General features: G+C 42.4%; 1 protein-coding gene across 1 annotated transcript in view; it reads left to right on the top strand.

Moving 5' to 3' along the window:
• Positions 1 to 19,161, top strand: part of LOC138488296 (multidrug and toxin extrusion protein 1-like) — a 419,915-nt gene that overhangs the window by 338,711 nt on the left and 62,043 nt on the right. The window lies entirely within an intron of this gene.

Here is a 19,161-nt window from a genome sequence, read left to right on the forward strand (position 1 = left end):
CACAAATGCTAAAATTGACCTTATCCATTGGAGAAGGAACCAAACATTGAGGCATTGTCATTTACTGGGGAACCTCTTCTGAGTAGTGGTATGCAAGGGAATCTAAGTGGTAGCATATGCATGGTAAAACAAGCAAACAATGCTCCAAGCACACCTATTTGAACAGTGAAATGTAGTTACATTTAGAAATGTGTGGGTTAATTTGATCTGTTGGTGAGACTATTAGAGATGCGGGGGAGAAGTGCTCAGCCTTGGTATCTAGGCTGGGGAATATATAGAAGAAGAAATGATTCCCTAGATAGGGAATCTTACGACCCCTGCACACTGTCAAAAAGGCTGAGGCCTAAAGGCCTAAATGTATGTTAGGAGTTGAGGGATGGTCTACTATAAGGGTGCCCCTAGATTCAAGGTAAAATATACCATAGATTACAATTGACCATTTTTGGATTAGTTTAGAACTAATCCAAAAATTGTCATTTGTAATCTATGGTATATTTTACCTTGAATCTACAACAATAGCAAATGTCTAAAGCATATTATGCCTAATAGCCAACAACAAGAAGGCTGCTCTAGTTGGTAGCTCCCACTGGGGGGCACCCTTATAGTAGACCATCCCTCAACTCCTAACATACATTTAGGCCTCAGCCTTTTTGACAGTGTTCAGGGGACATAAGATTCCCTATCTAGGGAATCATTTCTTCTTCAGCATATACATGGTAACCAGACTAACATTTGATTTCCTCTACCTAAGTATGGTGCATCTTTTCTCATTTTTAATAAATAGCCATCAGACCATCTGGCCATATACACAAATCTCCGAATCCTAGGAGATCTGAACCTTAAATACAAAATATTAATTACCCACAAATCTGATTTCTAATCTAGGTGATTTGAACCTGACACAGAGAGTTAAAGCCCCACCAGTAATGTTGACAGCTCACTGTGCCTTGCCTTTTGCACCCCTGATCTTTTCCCATTTCCAGCCTAAGGAGAACCATTTGGAACCACCTAAAACCAATCGCCTATAATTGGAAACAGCTCTCCATCCCAACCTTTAAATCGTCTCTGGGCACTTTGGAGTGGAGGAACCTACTTCGAAGATTATAGAAAATGCTGTCCAATGACTAATTTAAGAGAACACTCAGGGATTGTATTCCTCTATATCTAAATTACTAACAAAAAAGGTGAAGATATTACACCTGGAAGTCTGGTCTACCCTGCAGTTCTTGCATAGCCAAAATGACTTACACCAAATTAGCTAGGAAAAATGAACAATTATTTACGCAAGTAAAGAAACAATATTTTGAAGAATATCTACTAAACGTTGCTCTTTCTCTGCAGAAAATCATTATACCTATTTGCCAGAGAACTTGCAATTCACCCAAACAAGATCATTCCTTTCCAAAAACGTGTATCAGATCAACAAATATTTCTATGATAATATTGCACAAACATCATGATTTCCTGGCACAATCCTGCACTCTAATACCGCATGATATGTCTTATAGGACTGTAATGAAAGAATCGGCCTGGGCACTGAGTCTCCATTTTTCTGCACTTTTCATATACTAACTGGCATGGACTACAATCAACTTACCATGTCTAGCCGAATATCCTGCTCATCTGGCAATGTTTACCCCATCAAGATTTGTGAAGAGATGGCTAGCCTTCCACCACTCATTCAGAAAATTAATATAATCTCCTGAATTTCTCATGTGCCGCAGGAAGTGTTCCTGAGGATTTTAATGTAACCTATGGAACCTCCCTTTTTAAAGGAACACAAGCCACAGATGCTGACTTTTTCAGGCTAATTTCAACTATACCTTTCCTGGCCAATTTGTTAGAGAAATCGGTGACCATATAGCTCCCTGGATATAAAGAAACTCACTGTTACCATGACCCAGCACAGGTTGGTCTATGCTCTTTCCATGAACAGTGTCTGTGGTGACCACCATTGATGATAACCTCAAGTGGGAGGTGAATGCTGATGGTTTGAGATCACTAGCCCTGGTGATTTCTCAGTAGGCTTCAACCCCATCAACCACTCTCTTTACTCTCACACCTCTCTGACTCCAGCATAAGAAAACTCAGTGTTTCAATGGCTACAGAACACATGATAAAAAATGCCCTTACATCTTTGTGAATCATCCAAAATACCATGGAATTGTGAAGTGGCGAAGGGATCAGCCTTTTCACTTCTTCTTTTTAAATTATGGCACATCCCATTGATGAGACTGATTCAGACATTTAATGTCAAGAGACTGAATTATGAGGATGGCACACAGTTTATTTTTAAACTGAAACCAGCTAGCTCCAAGATGAGAACTAACTCTGCACAATGACTACAAATGTGTGAATGCCGGATGGGAGAAAACAGCTTTAAGATGAATTCTCTCTCCAAGACAAATGTTCTGGTTTTTGGATGCCCAATCGTCCTATGGCTAATCAACCAGTAGCCCAAAGAGTATCATACAAACTGGCTTCGAAGGGTATGGAATAATGCAGCCATGTTGTTTTTAGGACTTTTTGAATCAGCAACCCTTGTCTACTGTTCACTATGGTGGCTGACAGAATGGAATGTAAGGCCATCTGTATGACCTACAGTGCACTCCACAATGTTAGCCCACCTCCTGTACTCTAAAGTAAAAGTGTATTTCCCTAACGTATGCCAAGCTCGTCGATAGCGAGGCTACCATACGTCCCAAGTTTTACTCTAAGCAGACAAGGAGGACATTCCTTCTCTTTCCTGGTGGCCAGATTGTGGAATGGGCTCCTAGATGATCTTAAGAAAAGTAAAATGATATGTTGATTTAGACAAAATTAAAAAACCATAACTTTGTTCTTGAGGTCACTCAGCTCACTGAAGTGAGCATATTTTCTTTACTCAGCCTCGAGATGCCACTTCAGTTGCAATAGAATGCACTTCATGAGACATTAACAAAACCAGATAAGTAAATGATATCCAATTTAAAGGTCAACCTCAAGCAGAAAAAGTGTCAAGAAAAGGCAAAGAGGTGTTGAACACATGGGCAGAGCCACAAGTCAAAGATTCAAAAATATCTTCAGCAATGAATGGCAAAAGAGATACTATAATTACAAATGTGTGCTGACCAGAATGGAGGGATCCATGAGAGGCTTGGATCTGGGTGAAGGGGAAGGTGGGTCTACCACTGCATTTCCCAGCAATAAATTGGTACAACAATGGCCATTAAAAAAAACTGTGGTGAAAAATATTCAGCAAAAACCCAGGCAGCCATCTCTACAAAAACCCATGAGCCAATTCTGAAGTAGATGGTAAATCTTTCAAAGAAGTAAAATGTGTTATCTTAGATATGGTGTGCAATGTAATGGAACCTCCCAACAACATTTCAGAAGTAAGCAAGTTTAGCAAACTCTAAATTCATTAATATAACGTGTTATCATGAGTACACATCATACAAGAAAGCACATACAAGTGGAAATCTAAAGATAGCATAGGCCCAAAAAATGACTATTGCACCTATTCCAGCACAGTGTTCACACCCTTATGTCTTGCAAGAACTGTATCCTGGCAGAACCTCCAAACCTCCACCCATGTCCTGTTAAGTCATTTTAGCAAAAAGGGGAACAGAAGACAAAACCTGAGCTTCAAAATCAGTAGCTTCCAAGGTAACAATGAACCAAACCAATCTGCTCAGGAGACATTCTGATGGCTCACTGTCATAATCTAATTCTGGATATGCACTATTGATTTAAGATAACACAAACGTGTACTTGGAGAAAAGAATAAGCACACCTGGTCTGACACAGAACTTGGTATGAGACCTCATTGTTACTGTGATCTGTCCACATTTCTAATGGGAGACAAAACTGTCTCTAGTCGGGTCAAGCTTTCTTTTGGCCAACAGCTTCTGTTCCGTCACAACACACTTCATATGAAAGGAAGTCAGGATATGAGATAAATTCAAAATGCAATGTTCAGACAAGTAGTCTTTGTGGAGTTACAATCATCATGCAACTTTTCATCTTTCTTGGGGTCATACCAATGTATCTCTTCCTGCATTGGTTTTAAGTGTTACATTGTCATGGACGCTTTACAGTTTGTGTGGGTGTACTGTTTCCACGAGTATTTCAAACTTGCATCCGCTTCTGTGCTGAGGATTTGCATACCATACGCAGATGCTGCATGGTTGGTGCCCCCTGGTTACTAGTAAACCCCATACTTCTATAATAGTGGTTTGGGTAGGTTTCCTGTATGTCTACATGTCTGTTCTTATCAGTCCAGTGTGTATGCCTCTGTTAATTTTGTATGCAAACCTGGCTGTTTTTAGTTTGTTAGGACCAACGGCCAAAATATGCTAGTGATATTGTTGTATTATTTTTGTCCTAAATGATAAATGGGAGAAGGTTCTGACAAATACCAGACTCTATCCTTATCTGTTCTGCTTTCCATTAGTGTCTCACGGTTGTTTGGCTGTGCTGTGTTCTGTGCTCTCCGCCGGGATTTATTTTGAATTTTCTTCATTTCCTACATTTGTTTTTCAGCTAACGATTTGGCCTTTTATTTAGAGTGGATAATGTTTGTGCTTTTGCATTTTAGGCATATTTCCCCTTAGGGTTTTGGAGTGGAATCTTCTGTACTTTAACTACAAGTTAATGTCTGCAGTTTTTGTGTAAGGTCTGACTTCAGTCGATTGTATTCTGTGCCTATATATGGGTGTGTGTGTGGATGTTTCTGTTTTAAACATTCCTCTTACAAGTTGGCTTCATGGCCTCTTGAGAGCTATAGTCGATCCCATGGCCATCTCTATGTGGTGGCACAACTGTTGCTTAAATCTCAAGAAATTATTTGTGAGTGTCATCACTACACATCATTCTAGAAGTGATGTTATTTCTACATCTTGTGTGTTGTGATAGTCCTCTATTTGGTCGTGTCCATCGTGGGTTCTTGGGAGATCCCAAGGACATAAGCATTTAATGTCTGCTCCTGCTGTCTGTTGGTATCAAAGTCCTACCTTCTACTCAATTTAATATATGTGTAGTATCCTTCATGTAGGATTTCATGCTTGGTGTATACTGTTTCAAACACCTGGTCTAAGTATTTGGATTTAAATTCTAATATGGAATTTTTCCCAGAGACAATTGGGCCTTCATGGTTCTCTAAGGTTGTTGTGTGTTTTGGGTGTCATGTAAAAGATGACTGTCCACGTCCCACCTTGTGCATGGAAATCTGCTTCTTGACTAGATTGGAACCCTCCCTCTCCAGCTAGCACCACCTTTACTCTGATTTGATTATTTCCTTGGGATCAGCTGATAATTTGTATAGTTTCACTTATCATTGAATTCTCACAGAGGATCCTTTTCCTAGTCCTGCCCGTACATTATAACTGTGGAGAAGAAAGAGTTGTGGGAGCCTGGTCGGTAATAAATTAGATGGATGGTGGAGGAGTGGGCAGGAGCAGTTGGGTCACCTTGAACTCAAAGGAGTGTGGTAGAAAGTCAGAGGGTGGAAAGGATGCAGAGGGGTGGGCCATGTTGTCCATTAGGCCAGGCCCACTGTCTCTTTTATAAGAGTGGGAAGAGTGAGAAATGAAAGCAGGGTCAGTGTGTAATGAAGCAGGGGTAGCCAAGTCAAGAGGGGTGATTTAAGTCTCAGTGTTGCCCATGGCTGCCAGAGGGGGGTTGTGAGAATCAATGTTGTTAATGATGAAGGACCTTTTGTTAAAGATAGATGTGGCCAAGTCTTAGGGTATTTGGAGCGAGTGGGGGACGGGATAAGTGACAAGAGGGGAAAGAATGAAGATAGATGAGATTAGAGCAAGTAGTTCTTTTTTACAGCTGGGGCAAAAGGCAGGGATTAGGGGGGCAGATAAGAAAGGTTACATGAAGAGGATCCATCAATTGGCAAGTATCTACGGGGAGCGTGAGATGGGTAAGGAATGGGAGAAATCAGCAGTAGCGGGATTGATGGAAGCATTGTAAGAGGAGGAGTGTGTAAGTGGGAGTTTAAGAGGGAGGGATGGGACAGGCAGGAGGGATTGCAGAGCTCAGAGGGGTAGGTAGGTGGTGAAAGAGGGAACAGGGTGTGTGGAGTGGACCTAGGGTATCACAGTAGAAGGATGCAGTGCACTGCAGTGCCTTAGACAAAAATGCAGTGTTTAAGGTACATTTAGCAGTAAACATGCAGGGTTTAAAACAACTAGGGGTACAGGGCCCTAGGTGACCAAAAATGCAGTGTTTAAAATGCAATTGGCAACACAAATGAAGTGTTTTAAAATGTAATTAGTAGCACACGGCTAGAGACAACTAAAAATGCAGTGATTAAAATATATTAAGCAGCACAGGGCCTTAGGTGATCAGAATGCAGTGTCTAAAATATGGTATGAAGTCCTTTCATTGACACGAATCGAAGCAGAGGTCGCAAATGCGACCTCTGGTGACCCATAAATGACGTCGCTGGAAAACTCGTCGAAATATAGATGGGGTGGGTAAAGAGGTAAAAGGGGGGCATAGGGGAAGGGTGAGTGGTGTTAGTAAAGGGGTGGCTTCAGGGAAACACCCCAAAAAATAAATTTGATGCGTTTTGTCGGCAGAATTCCTTTGAAGTAAAGTCTTTAGAAGGAATTGCTGTTGGCAAAAAAACATAGAACACTTAAATACAACTAGCAGCAGAAATGCAGTGTTTTAAAATAAAATTAGCAGCGCAGGGTCATAGGTGAACAAACACGCAATTTTTAAATACATTTAGCAGCAGATATGCAGAGTTTTAAAAATAAATCTAAGCACAAGGACATATGAGACTAAACATTAATTTCGTTTTTTAAAGTACAATTAGAAGCAAAGGGCCTTTCGCGACTAAAAACGTAGTCACAAATTAAAACACGGCTGTAAACCTCTCAAAAGGCTCAGACCCGATGGCCAGTTAACTTCCACAGATAAGGCTTTTGACATAAAGACAAGTGTCAGTACAGTTGTAAAACCAATTTAGCATTGCTAATAAGATACCTCAAAGGTGGAAGTTAACTTTTGCTCAGCCCTAAACGCTAACCTTAATCTCCCTTCTCCTATTCCCTTTTCACTGGAAATCCTCACCCCCTCATTGCCCACAACTTTGATAGCAACCTGAAACTCTTCGATTTCATCGTGGCCACTGCCACTGTAGTAAAACCTCCTCATCATCAGAAAAATCTACACGCACCTCACGCGCTGTGAAACAAATATATGTGATCTCTACACTAGTGCTCAGCAGACTGGGCTAGTGCACAATAATACTCTTTGGTATTTCATTTTACTCTCATTCGCCCCTCAACAAAGTTCTCAAGTTTACAACATGCATCCTGTTCAGCCTACCCATATCATCCCCAATTGCAACCCGCCAAGGAGAATTTCTGAGCCCGAATTACCGCAATTGTACGAACGGACCCAAAAAAAAGTCTGAATGCACAAAAAGTCAGAAAAATGCTACCACCAAAGGTTCGAACACCAAAAGGTCGAACCTTTGGTGGTAGCATGCATTGATGGTAAGGTAAAAAAATAGACTGCGGGGGCTGCAAGGGTGTCCCCTGCAACACCCCGTTCACCATACTATACAGTATAGTGAGCGGGGGTTGGACGGGACACCCCCGCTGCACACCCGACATTAAAAAAGAAAAAAAAAAGGGGGCTGCGGGGGTGTCCCTGGCAACACCCCGGTCACTATACTTTGTGGTATAGTGAGCAGTGGTTGCGGGGGACACCCCTGCAGCCTCCCGTAAAAAAAACAAACTAAGAAAAGGACCCTGCACCGCCGGTTCCCGGTCACGGAAGTGAAAGGGAACTGGCGCCGCAGGGACTCAGCGTGTAAAAAAGGTAAGTAGGGTTTGTATATGTGGGGGTGTGGGTGGCGGTGTGGGTGGGGGTGTGGTTGTGGGTGGGGGTGTGGTTGTGGGTGTGTTGTGGGTGTGGGTGTGAGTTTGGTTGTGTAGGTGTTTCGAATGTGTGTTTGCATGGGAAATGTAAGAACCTTTTGTGGTTCGTACATTTCACATGCAAACTTTTCCGTCGCGGGTAAATCAGCCGCGGTCGGATCACGTAGACCCGAATTACCCAAGATGCCTGGTGTTCTATGCCACGCCCAAAGTACATACAGAGATCTCACAACCTCTGGGTACTCGATTGTGTCTGGGATAAGATCGATTTTGGAACTTCTCACTCAATTTGTTGATTTTATCTTGAAGAATGAGGATACCAGGATGCAATCATACATCAAAGATACTACAGAGGAGCTACGGCTACTGGAAGAAATGTCATTCTCCAGAGAGGATCACTTCATAGTAGTCATTATATTCCAGGATTCCACAGGATAGACACGAAGAGTGATCCTAAGAGAGAAAGACACCTCTAGTAAGCCTACCAGCCACTTTCACCATACAATTGGCAGAAATTGCCCTAACGAAAAATGGCTTCATTCCAGAAAATGAATATTATGAGTAGACATCAGGAACTGCTATGGGGGCAATCTTTGTCCCCAGCCTAGAAAATGTATACATCGCAGACTTTGAGACGATTACCACCTATGATGGCAACAACCCATTCAAAAAGAGCATAATAAAATAGGGTCGCTACATTGACAATGTGTTCATGATATTTAATGAGACAAAAGAACATCTAAACGCCTTCATATTGTGGCTGAATGAAAATAATTCACCCATGAATACAGCAAGGAAGAAGCCACCTTCCTAGATTTAAAAATGGAGAATCCCTGGAAACCACGGTACATCATAAAAAAACAGATAGGAATTCCATAGCTTCCACGCGAGGAGCCTCAGAGAAAACCTTCCATTCGGACAGTTTCTCAAGTACCATAGAAACTGCTCAGATAGAAGAGAATACAATAGACAGGCACAACTACTACCACAAAAACTAGAGGAAAGAAGCTACCCAAAAAGAATCATAAGACAGGCTAGCAGATGGTCAAGGAATATCCCAAGGAAGGTGACTCTCACACAGAACAGGAGAGAACCACAGGTGACTGAGCAGATCACAGCTAATTGAGCCAATCGCCTCTTGTAAATAGAATCAAACAAGAGATTTAAAAAACTGTGGCCAATCCTAAATGTAGGTACCATATAATTAGCAAAGGCATTGGTTCGCTTCTAAGCGACAGCGGAATCTAAAAGATACCCTGGTAAACACCAGTAAAGCAAAAGAAAAGAAAAAACAAACAAGGCTATGGACCACCACCAGACCTATGGGCCACATGCGCTAAGGCCAATGTTCAGTATATGCCTTTACCAGACATAGCACATACATTGACATTGGGTGGAGAAATCCTTGGAACCAATGGGACCTAACAAATTCTAATTTGTCACAAGCAATATACCTAGTTACATGCTCCTGTGACCTGCGCTACATAGGAATGAACTCGGCCCATAAAAGAAAGTATTTCTGAGCATCGCTCCTGCATTAGGACCAGAAGGCTAACAGTACCCTTAGTGGACCACTTAATCTCTGCAAAATATACTGATGACAGCATTACATGGATAATCCTCGAAAATGTTCAAACCCCACATTGCGAGGGCGACATTTGAGCTATGCTCCTAAAAAGGGAACAATTGTGGATATTCCGTTTGAATACACAGAAGAATGGTTTAAATGAGGAGATCTGCTGGTAGACGTTAGCCATCTTAGGATAAGAAAATGAGAGTAGAAGCAAAACATACCTAGCAGTAAGATCCGATGCTGTACCTCCAATGCATCAGACTAAAATAATTGAATCATTCAGATACCTGTCACCTTGGCCAGGCGAGTGGGCACAATTCTGGCACTCTCCTCACAGCCGCCTTACCTAATTTTTCACAAAGATAAGGTCCTCCTTTGGACCAGTCCTAGGTTTATGGCAAAGGTACCATCCTCCCTTGACCTCAAAGATCACTTGATCCTGCCTGTTTTTTTCAGCTTTCCAACAACACCTGCTGAACGCTCCACTCCCTTAATGTCATGAGGGCACTTAAGTACCATGTTTATTGGACCAAGACTTTTTGAAATTCGTCACAGCTGTTTATACTCTTGGGACCTGCTAGAAATCCTAGGACCATTCCATTTCCAGATGGCTCTCTGCTTGTACCTTTTTCTGCCATCAGCTTGATAAAAGGGCGTGTCCGGGTCGGGCACCTTCTATGAGAGAGAGAAGTCTCATCAACAGCGGCTCTTCTTGTGCAAGTGCCACTGTTAGACATCTGCAGGGCTGCTACGTGGAGGTCTCTACACACCTTCACCAAGTTCTACTGCATTCAGAGAAATCCTGGGGAGGAGTCCAGGGTTGGACAAGCGGTCCTTTGAAACCTGTTCACCTTACGTGAACTGTGATCCTCCTCTCAGCTTGCATATGGGTATGTCCATGCATTTTGTACTGCTTTATATTTTATTGAAACAGCAAGTGAATCCATGAAAGACCCAATGCTGGAGAAGGAATATGTGACTTACTGGTAATTCTTGTATATTTATGAAACTACTTTATTTTACCGAGGATTCCCAGCCTCACAACAGGGAATGTACAAACAGCATGTCAATCGATGAAAGATACACATGCTGGATAACAGGAGTTACAGGCAACTAACATATTCCATCCCATATATTCATGACAGTTCTGCTACCGACAGTCTCCTCATGCATGTCTGACTATGGAGTCCTCATGGTTGTGCGTGCACAATCCACCCTGGCCCCTGCACCGTGGAGAATGGGGAAAAGCTGGTTAAATAATCACAAAACTGTGTTCTTCATTTTATCCCTTGCATCTGGCAAGGGCAGAATGAGGGCCCAAGCAGAGAAGGGAAATCACTGAAACATCACCTGCTAAATGCATTTATTAGGCAAGAGAAAAGCAGCACCAAAAGATAACTTTAAACGGATCGAGTTAGTGCAGGATGCCCTGATGGCACATTTGGCCCTGGGTAAAACTAGTAAGCGCGCCAAAAATAACTGATCCAGTCTGTATAATTTTGGATGAAAATCCTCAAAATCACCAAGTGCAAATATCAGTGAAAGGTGCAAAATGGAGATACGGCCAGGAAATAAGATATACCTAAAATCAATATGACATAGTGGAGAAAGCAAATCACTGATCCCAAGAAAGCCCTGGGAAATGTAACTGATGCACTGTTATGGTAACCCTCGGAGCCTAGGCAAGATGTGGCTACAAGTAGTTGACATATAACAGAGTGCAGGATAAGCATGGCAGAGGACACAACACTTGAAAACACTAAGGTGATTGTGGTGCTGAAATCAAAACCAATCAAAACAACTGCTAAGACTTTGCTGTTCAATGATCCAACAGAATTTACAGACATCTGCGTAGACTTGCGCACCAAATGTCTAAACAAAATGTACTGTAGTAGAACATCCTTTAACAAATTCTTTAATGTTATCTACACCCAAGAAATTGAGAAACCAACCAGGGAATAGAAACATAGTTGTAGGTGAAGAAGCTGCTTTTAATACACTGGCCCTCATTACGATACCGGCGCTAAACCATGGCGCTATTAGCACCATGGTTGGTGCCGGTATCGTAACGTGTCCGCCATGGTGAAATGGGGAAATACCGCCCCATTCCAAGGTTGGCGGGGCGGTATTTCCCCATTTCCCCATGGCCCTTCCCCATTCCCATTTTTGACCTATAGGGCATAATGGGAATGAGGAAGGCGCTGATTACGGTACCGCAAATTGCAGTACCGTAATTAGCACCAAGGTCTCTTTGCGGGTCCCTGCTTTAACGGCTGGTCTACACCAGCCGTTAAGGTCGGGTCCCGCAAAGGGACCTCGTAATTAGGCGCTAAGTGGTTAACGGCGCTGCAACCTTTTACGGTGCCGTTAACCACTTAGTGTCGGGGTCATAATGACCCCCACCTTATGTAATGTAGTCTAGCAATAGCATGTTAGAGTGAATACACCAGCGTTGTTATTTTCTGGATCTGTGAGCTAAATAAATTCCGGCTTCCTACATGCACTTCGGTTCCTTTCATTTTTCAGCGGACAGTGGGCACTGCAAACCTCCCATACATCACCTCTACATACTATACCCCTTCAACTTCTATCCCCCCTACCACTTCTGCAAGACACTCCATCCCTCCGTTTTGGACGTGTGACCTCCATTGTATGCACCCATTCAAAGTGTGCAGGGGTGTGCATTAGCATGACCATGGACAGATGATCACCACGCTCCACTCTGATTGGCTAAGGCAATAACAGGCACAGGTTTGAGTAAGCCATGTCCGCACAATGCAGGCACATAACGGATGAACGTTTCCTCGTTAACAGCGAGCAGCGTTTCTGAGAGCTGTGGCAGCTTTTCTTCAGTGCAGAATATTTGATCACTGGTGTAAATTAGCTGGAATATGTCACATGCTGCTGCCATTCTCTGGCATCTTCACTGGAAATGGGAAATATGGCAGGTTATTGAATGGCAGAGATAGGGTATGTAACCCACATGGCTAGAAAGTAAGGAAGCATTCTGAAAGCAAAAGCATCAAAGTATTCTGTGAACTACCAAAAAACTGAAGCTCTAAAGAAAAATGTCAGAAACATTATTATTAAGAATATAATTAATATATATATAAAGAATATATAAAGAAAAAATCACCCACATGGAAATTTACGAAACACTTAGACGTTAATCTCATGCATGGGTTTTAGAAAAAAATGGCCCGGGGATACTTCGGGCCCGGAACGTGAAAGGGATGAGCGAGATATGCATTCCAAAGAGGGATCCTGATAGACACTCCATCGTCATCAGCTGCCAAAGGCAACTAAGTGGAAAACCTGAGGTTCAGCAAGAAGTTCATGGAAAGTGACTCCAAAAAAGTCCTGGTTACGCACTACTCAGATCATTTTTTAGATCATTATTTGTCGTCATGCCTTAGAAGGGAGTTTCACGCATAGTGAGATATCACAGGTTTTACACCACCACCCTCGCCCCGGAATCACAAAGAGAAGGCTGGAAGCGGGATGGATGAAACCATGTAAAAACTGAACATGTCAAAAATGGGGATGAGGGAATCCCGGCGAAAGGTTGTTGAGGATTGACTAGGTGTGTACGAGAATTTACAAAAGGTCATTATGGTATCCTAGGAGCAGGAGAAGATTACAACGGACCCCCATTTATTCGAATGGCCACCCTCCCCTCTCACAGAACATTGCTCTTCTCAACATAGCCAGCCAATATTGATCAGTGTGTCGATTTCCTGTCGCACTCCCTCTTTTACCTAACTCCATTTGTTTAGCCCAGGCTGTGCAGTAGATAGAAGGTGTGATGTAGGTGGGCAGACACCAGATCTGGGGTTCAAATTCAAATGAGACAGTCGTCCAGATCGGAAAATACATGAGTCCTGTACGTCCTGAGATGTGCAGCCATAGCACCCAACAGCTTAGTAAAGACCCTTTGGGCCTGAGAAGGGCAAAAGGTAACATCCTGAACTGGTAATGGGCATTTCCATCCACAAGTGTCATGTAGTTCGGGTGCTTTGGTGGATTGGAGCTTGGAAGTAGGAATCCTGAAAGTCAAGTGATGCCAGCAAGTACGGCAGTTTAGAAGGCCTTGAGGGTCTAGGCCAAGATAGCCATTTTGAATGTGCCCTTACATGGGTAAAAATAATTCTGCAGTTGCAGATCCATGATGGGAAGCAGGTCCATCCTTCTTTACCACCAGAAAAAGGGAGTACTAACCCTTCTCTTTCTTTGAAGCCATAGTGGACTTCGCCAGAATTTACCAAAACTCCTCCAGCAGGAGGCAGTCGTGGGAGGTGAGGATCATGAAGGAGGGAGGGTGGGTGGTTGGACACTGGATGAAAGGGAGGTAGTAGATCTGTGACACAAACAGTAAAGCCCAGGAGTAGTGGGTTGTGTCTTGCCACTCGGTGGCATAAAAGGACCACCTCTCTCCCCCTGAGGGGAGAAGACAAAGTCCAAATTAAAGGGTTTTGGGCAAGGGGTTTCTGAAGGAACACTGAAAGCAGCAACTCTGCCTCTCTGGGTACCACTGCCTCTAGCCCGGCAGGGGAAGTACCACTGGGTCTGTTTGTCAGAGGGTGCTAGCCCACTAGTGGGTGCCTGCCCTCTACCACAGTGGGCAATAGAGGTATAGGTATCAAAGAAAGAGGTCTTTATAGCAGAGGCTGTCTGTTGCTGGGCGGCTATAACTGGGACTTTGCCATGACCTTGGAGACTTTGAACTTCTCCAGGGACTCAACAGCTTTGGCCATCAATCAGCATGTCATTGGGGATCACTGCAGTTTCCCCGGTCCAGCAAAAATGAGGGTAAAATTGCCAGTTATTCTGGCACCAGCATTCTTTCCAGACTCGGGAAACACATGTTTGCCAGTGAGGGCCACGGATCTACCTCCAGGCTTGACCTGCCAGTAGAGCAGGCTCCCAATGGCAAGAAAATGCCACAATTACCTCTATAGACTCCTATAAGACTCCATCGAATGAGGAGTTACGCATTCCCGCTTCCTGTAATAGCCCAGCAATACCAGGATATTAGGTGGCGGGAATGCCAATTCTGTTTTGGTCGAATCCCACCGGAATTACCAGCGGGATACCACCAAACTCGAATGAGGCTCATTGAGTTTTTCCTGACGATCTTGGGCAAACCCAGATGCTCTCATCCAAGAGTGCTCACACAGTGATCCTGTGGCCATGGCATTAGTCATGCATTGTGATCTATCCAGGCCAGACTGTAGTATCTGACAAGCTGCATCCTGGCGATCCTCTAAGAGGGAGGTGGTAAAATCCCCCTTAATTTCCTGCATGGGCAAATTGCACCTTTGCAAATCACAATTTACAGGTTTTACTTTGACAGGGCACAGGTGGCATTCCCAGTCCTCAAAGCTACGCTGTCAGGAGCGAAAACCTTGCAACACATGGCGTAAAGTGTCCTGGTCTCCCTGTCTGAGTGGGGACAGAGGGTCTAAAGGAAGAAAAGTAGTTTACTTAGACCCTGCAGTGGAGGCTTGCATCACCAGGCTCTCAGATGTAGGGTGCATGGTCAGAAAACCTGGACCTGTGCGAGCAGGATAATGCTTGTTGGCAAGGACCTGACACACAGCTGGAGTGGAGACAGGTTTAAAGTTCTGCCATGAAAGGGGCAGAAACAGAAGGGTTCAAAAGAGGAAGTGTCTGTTTATGAAGACCATGCACCAGGATGAGGTCCAACTGGACCACAGGCTTTGTGGGCGGGGATAACGCAAAGGTTGCCACAGCTTTGGCAATGGTCTTTTGCAAAGAAATCTGCTACACGCCATGGCCTTCATAAAATCAAGCTCCTGTGAGGTATGCAACACACTGGGGTCCTCCAGGTCAGAGGCCAACACACTCAGATCCTCCGCTTGAACATTACATTTCCATTGGAAATACTCCAACTCTCCAGCGTCTGAGAGCTCCAGTCCATGAAGAATAGGACCACCCTCATCATCAAAGATTTGAACCATCTTTAAAATGAACTTACTTCTGGAAACTGGTGCAAAGTTCAGTGAGGTGCCTGCGCCGGAAGACGAAGAGACATGTGCCATGGCCTCCGCATCCAAAGGTGGGGTCAAGCAGTGCTTGAAGTAAACATTCTCCACAGGCAGAGCCAAAACTGACCCAGCAGTTGTGTTTTGTTTCTGACCAGAAAAGGTGTGTCTGCGAGCTTCAAGAAGTGCTGTGGGCCCTAGCTGCACCATTAGTGCCTACACCGCCGTGTACTGATGAAGATGTCAAACATCTAGTGCCTGAAGCAAGCCAATTGCTCTGGGTTGTTGGAGCTAATGAGAAACATACCATAAGTGAAGGTGGCCCACTGTCCTTTTCTTTTTCTTGTCCTTGCTAGACTTATCAGATGAGCAGTGTTCGTCCCGATGCTCCTCAGGGACCCGTGCCCTCTTAGCCAAAGGCTCTGATGATGGTGACTTCAAAGGTGCAGGGTTCCCAGCTCTTTGGATGAAAGGGCAACGTTTAGTGAGAAACTCCGGGAGCGCTTTATTTTCTTCATTTTAATAATTTTTATTTTTTAAGGTACAAATAATAATATATATGTTAGCAAGTTACAGACTTTGAGATGAACTTATAACAATAACAAATGAACAGAGTTTGAGAATATTAACAAGCAAGAACTTGATCAATACCAAACACATTCATTAAAAAATGGGATTATTGTACATATTTCAACGAGCATAGTAGTCTGCAGAGAATAGCTTAATGGGAATAAGAATGGACTTTTGGGGAGACATACTGGAAGACAGACAGAAGACATACAAGAGACAGATGGGAGAAGGGTAAGGGGGAAGATGGGTATAATGAGTTATTTGATCAAACTGTTACTACCATTGCCATCATAATATAAAACAGGCATTTGAATGAAAATATAATCATCTAGCTAATAAATTAAATATGAGAATATAGGTTCAGGAGCCATGAGCAGTTGCATTGAAACAGTTGAGATAGCGGATGAAAAAATACCATTTAGCATTATATTTAGGAATTGTATTATGATTATTAGCCATGCACAGTTCCATTTTATGAATATGACAAATAGTGTTCCACCATCCTCTGGTAGAGAGAGATCGAAAGTTTTTCCAGTTAGCTGTGATACATTTCAAGGCTATGCAGATGAATAAATTGTATAGTCTGGTTGAGTCAGGAGAAATATATGTTGTTATGGCCAGAATTCCTAAAAATACATTCACAGGGGATAACGGAACATCAACAGAAAAAATAAGCTTGATGAACTTCCAGATGTCTTGCCAAAATCTGAAAATATATGAACATTCAAAGAACATATGCGTATATGTGGCGGGAGACATGCCACATGACCAACATTTAGCATCATGATTTGGGTTGGCCTTTGCTAGTTTAGCCGGAGTAATAAATGCTCTATGGATGAAGAAGAAATAACGTTGTGTTATATTTGCTGAGACCAAACGGAGAACAAACGGAACCATATATGGTCTTCAAACATACATCCTAAATCAAATTCCCATTTCAGACGAATTGAACAAATGTCAAATGTTGAGGTGAGCTTATTATAAATGTTTGAGGCTCTCACATCGCAAGTCATGGTAAGCTGTAATAGTCTGAGGGCGTCTGGAGAAAGAATCTCATTGGAGAAGTGATTAAGTGCATCTAGAGAGGAGTTAATTAATTTGTTGTAGTACTGAAAATCAGCTTTGGGAATGGCGAATTTGGATGAGAATTGCTGGAAGGAGAGAATGGAAGGACCATCTATAATGTGTTGGATGAATCTAATTCCTTTTTTAATCCATGCTTTATGATTAAGGACCTTGTTCTTGATTACTATATTCTTGTTGTGCCATAGTAAAGGGGAAAGGTACTTATTGGGAGTTTTGGTATGGGGGAAGAGAAAGGTTTGTAGGGCTGTGACGGATGCTTTAATAGAGTCCAAGATGTTCTTTGAGGTATATTTAAATATGTATATATAATCAGTGATATTATGAGGAGGAACTGAGTGTTTTTCTAATGTGCACCATGTAAGAGTATCAGAGATTTCGGGATCTGTGAACCAGTGGCGAGACTGCTTTATGAGAAATGCAGAGTGATATAGCTTAAGGTCTGGAAATCTAACACCGCCCATTTCATAAGGTGCTTTAAGTTTGGTTAGCCCAATTCTTTTACTTTTTCTAACTCCCCAAAGAAAGTTTAGTAGTATGGAATATAGAGATTTGAAAAAGGAAAGAGATAGTGGAATGGAAAGAAGCTGAAGGTAGTATAGTACAATAGGGGACAGCATCATTTTAATCGTTTTCAAACACCCACACCAAGAGAGGTAAAGGGGGGACCATTTGAAAGTTAGGTCTTTAAGAGTGTCCAGTAACGTCTTAGTGTTGAGCTTGACTGTATCTTGGATTCTAGGGGCAAAACGAAGTCCTAAATATTTGATGGAGCTTCTGCGCGATTTAAGACCAAAATATCAATGTCATGTTGAAGCAGTAGGTATTTAAGGGCATAATTTCTGATTTCTGTCTGTTTAATTTATATCTTGATACATGACCAAACTGAGATAAAGCATTAAGGAGATTAGGTAGATGAAGTTTGGGGTTTTTGATTAGAATAAGAATATCGACAGCATACGCTGCTATTTTGGTAATTGAGGCACCTGCTTGAATCCCCGGGATATTTTTGTTAGATCTTATTAATTCCAATAACGGTTCAAGTGAAAGATTATATAATAACGGTGAGAAAGGGCAGCCCTGCCGCGTTCCTCTGAGCAAGGGAAAAAAGGAGGATGTTTGGCCATTTAAATAGATAGAGGATTTGGGGGATGAATAAAGGAGTTTAACAAGTGAAATACATTTCTCACCACATCCGTGCCAACGTAGGGTTTGGAACATAAAGTTCCAATCTACACAATCAAAAGCCTTTTCCGCATCTAATGCAATGGCAGCATAGCCTTGTCTATCTTTTTTGTCTTTAGCTGCTAGGTTAATGGCATTGAGAAGCAGTCTAGCATTGGAGTATATGTTGCATCCTTTCACATAACCAGTTTGATCTGCTCTAACCAGGATTGGGAGTGAGGATTCGATTCTATTTGCTAGTATTTTTGCAAATATTTTACTTTCAATGTTGATAAGGGAAATGGGTAGATGGTTACTGGGGAGTGAAGGGTCTTTGTCAGGTTTAAGGAATATGATAAGTAAAGCTTCCGAGAATGAACCAGAAGATAATTTTTGGGATATAAAATATGAGAATAGTGTTTTAAGTTTTGGAGTTAATACTTGAGATAAATTGATATAGAATTCGGTGGATAGTCCATCTGGGCTGGGTGCTTTCCCTTTGCCCAGGCCATGAATGGCTTTAGTAATCTCTGAGGATGTAATATCTTTATCAAGGTGAGAAAGGTCTGTTCGAGGGTATGATGTACGACTGATACTTTTAAGAAAGGATTCGATATTATCATTAGGAATAGAACATTCTGGAATATAAAGATCAGTATAAATTTCCTGAAGCAGTCAAGTGTTTCATCAGAACGATGATGAGATATACCCTCAGTATCCTTAATATGGGAAATATGAAACTTTTCCTTTTTGGTTATTAAGTGAGAAGCATTTTGCCCACTTTATTTGATGTTTGATATATCTTTGTTTTGTATTTTAGTATTGTACCTGCCGCAAGTTCTGTAATTTCTTTATTAATTTCAAAACGTAGCATTATGAC

This window comes from Ambystoma mexicanum, chromosome 9 (assembly GCF_040938575.1).
Source record: "Ambystoma mexicanum isolate Mex_15411 chromosome 9, UKY_AmexF1_1, whole genome shotgun sequence".
Classification (NCBI taxonomy): domain Eukaryota; kingdom Metazoa; phylum Chordata; class Amphibia; order Caudata; family Ambystomatidae; genus Ambystoma; species Ambystoma mexicanum.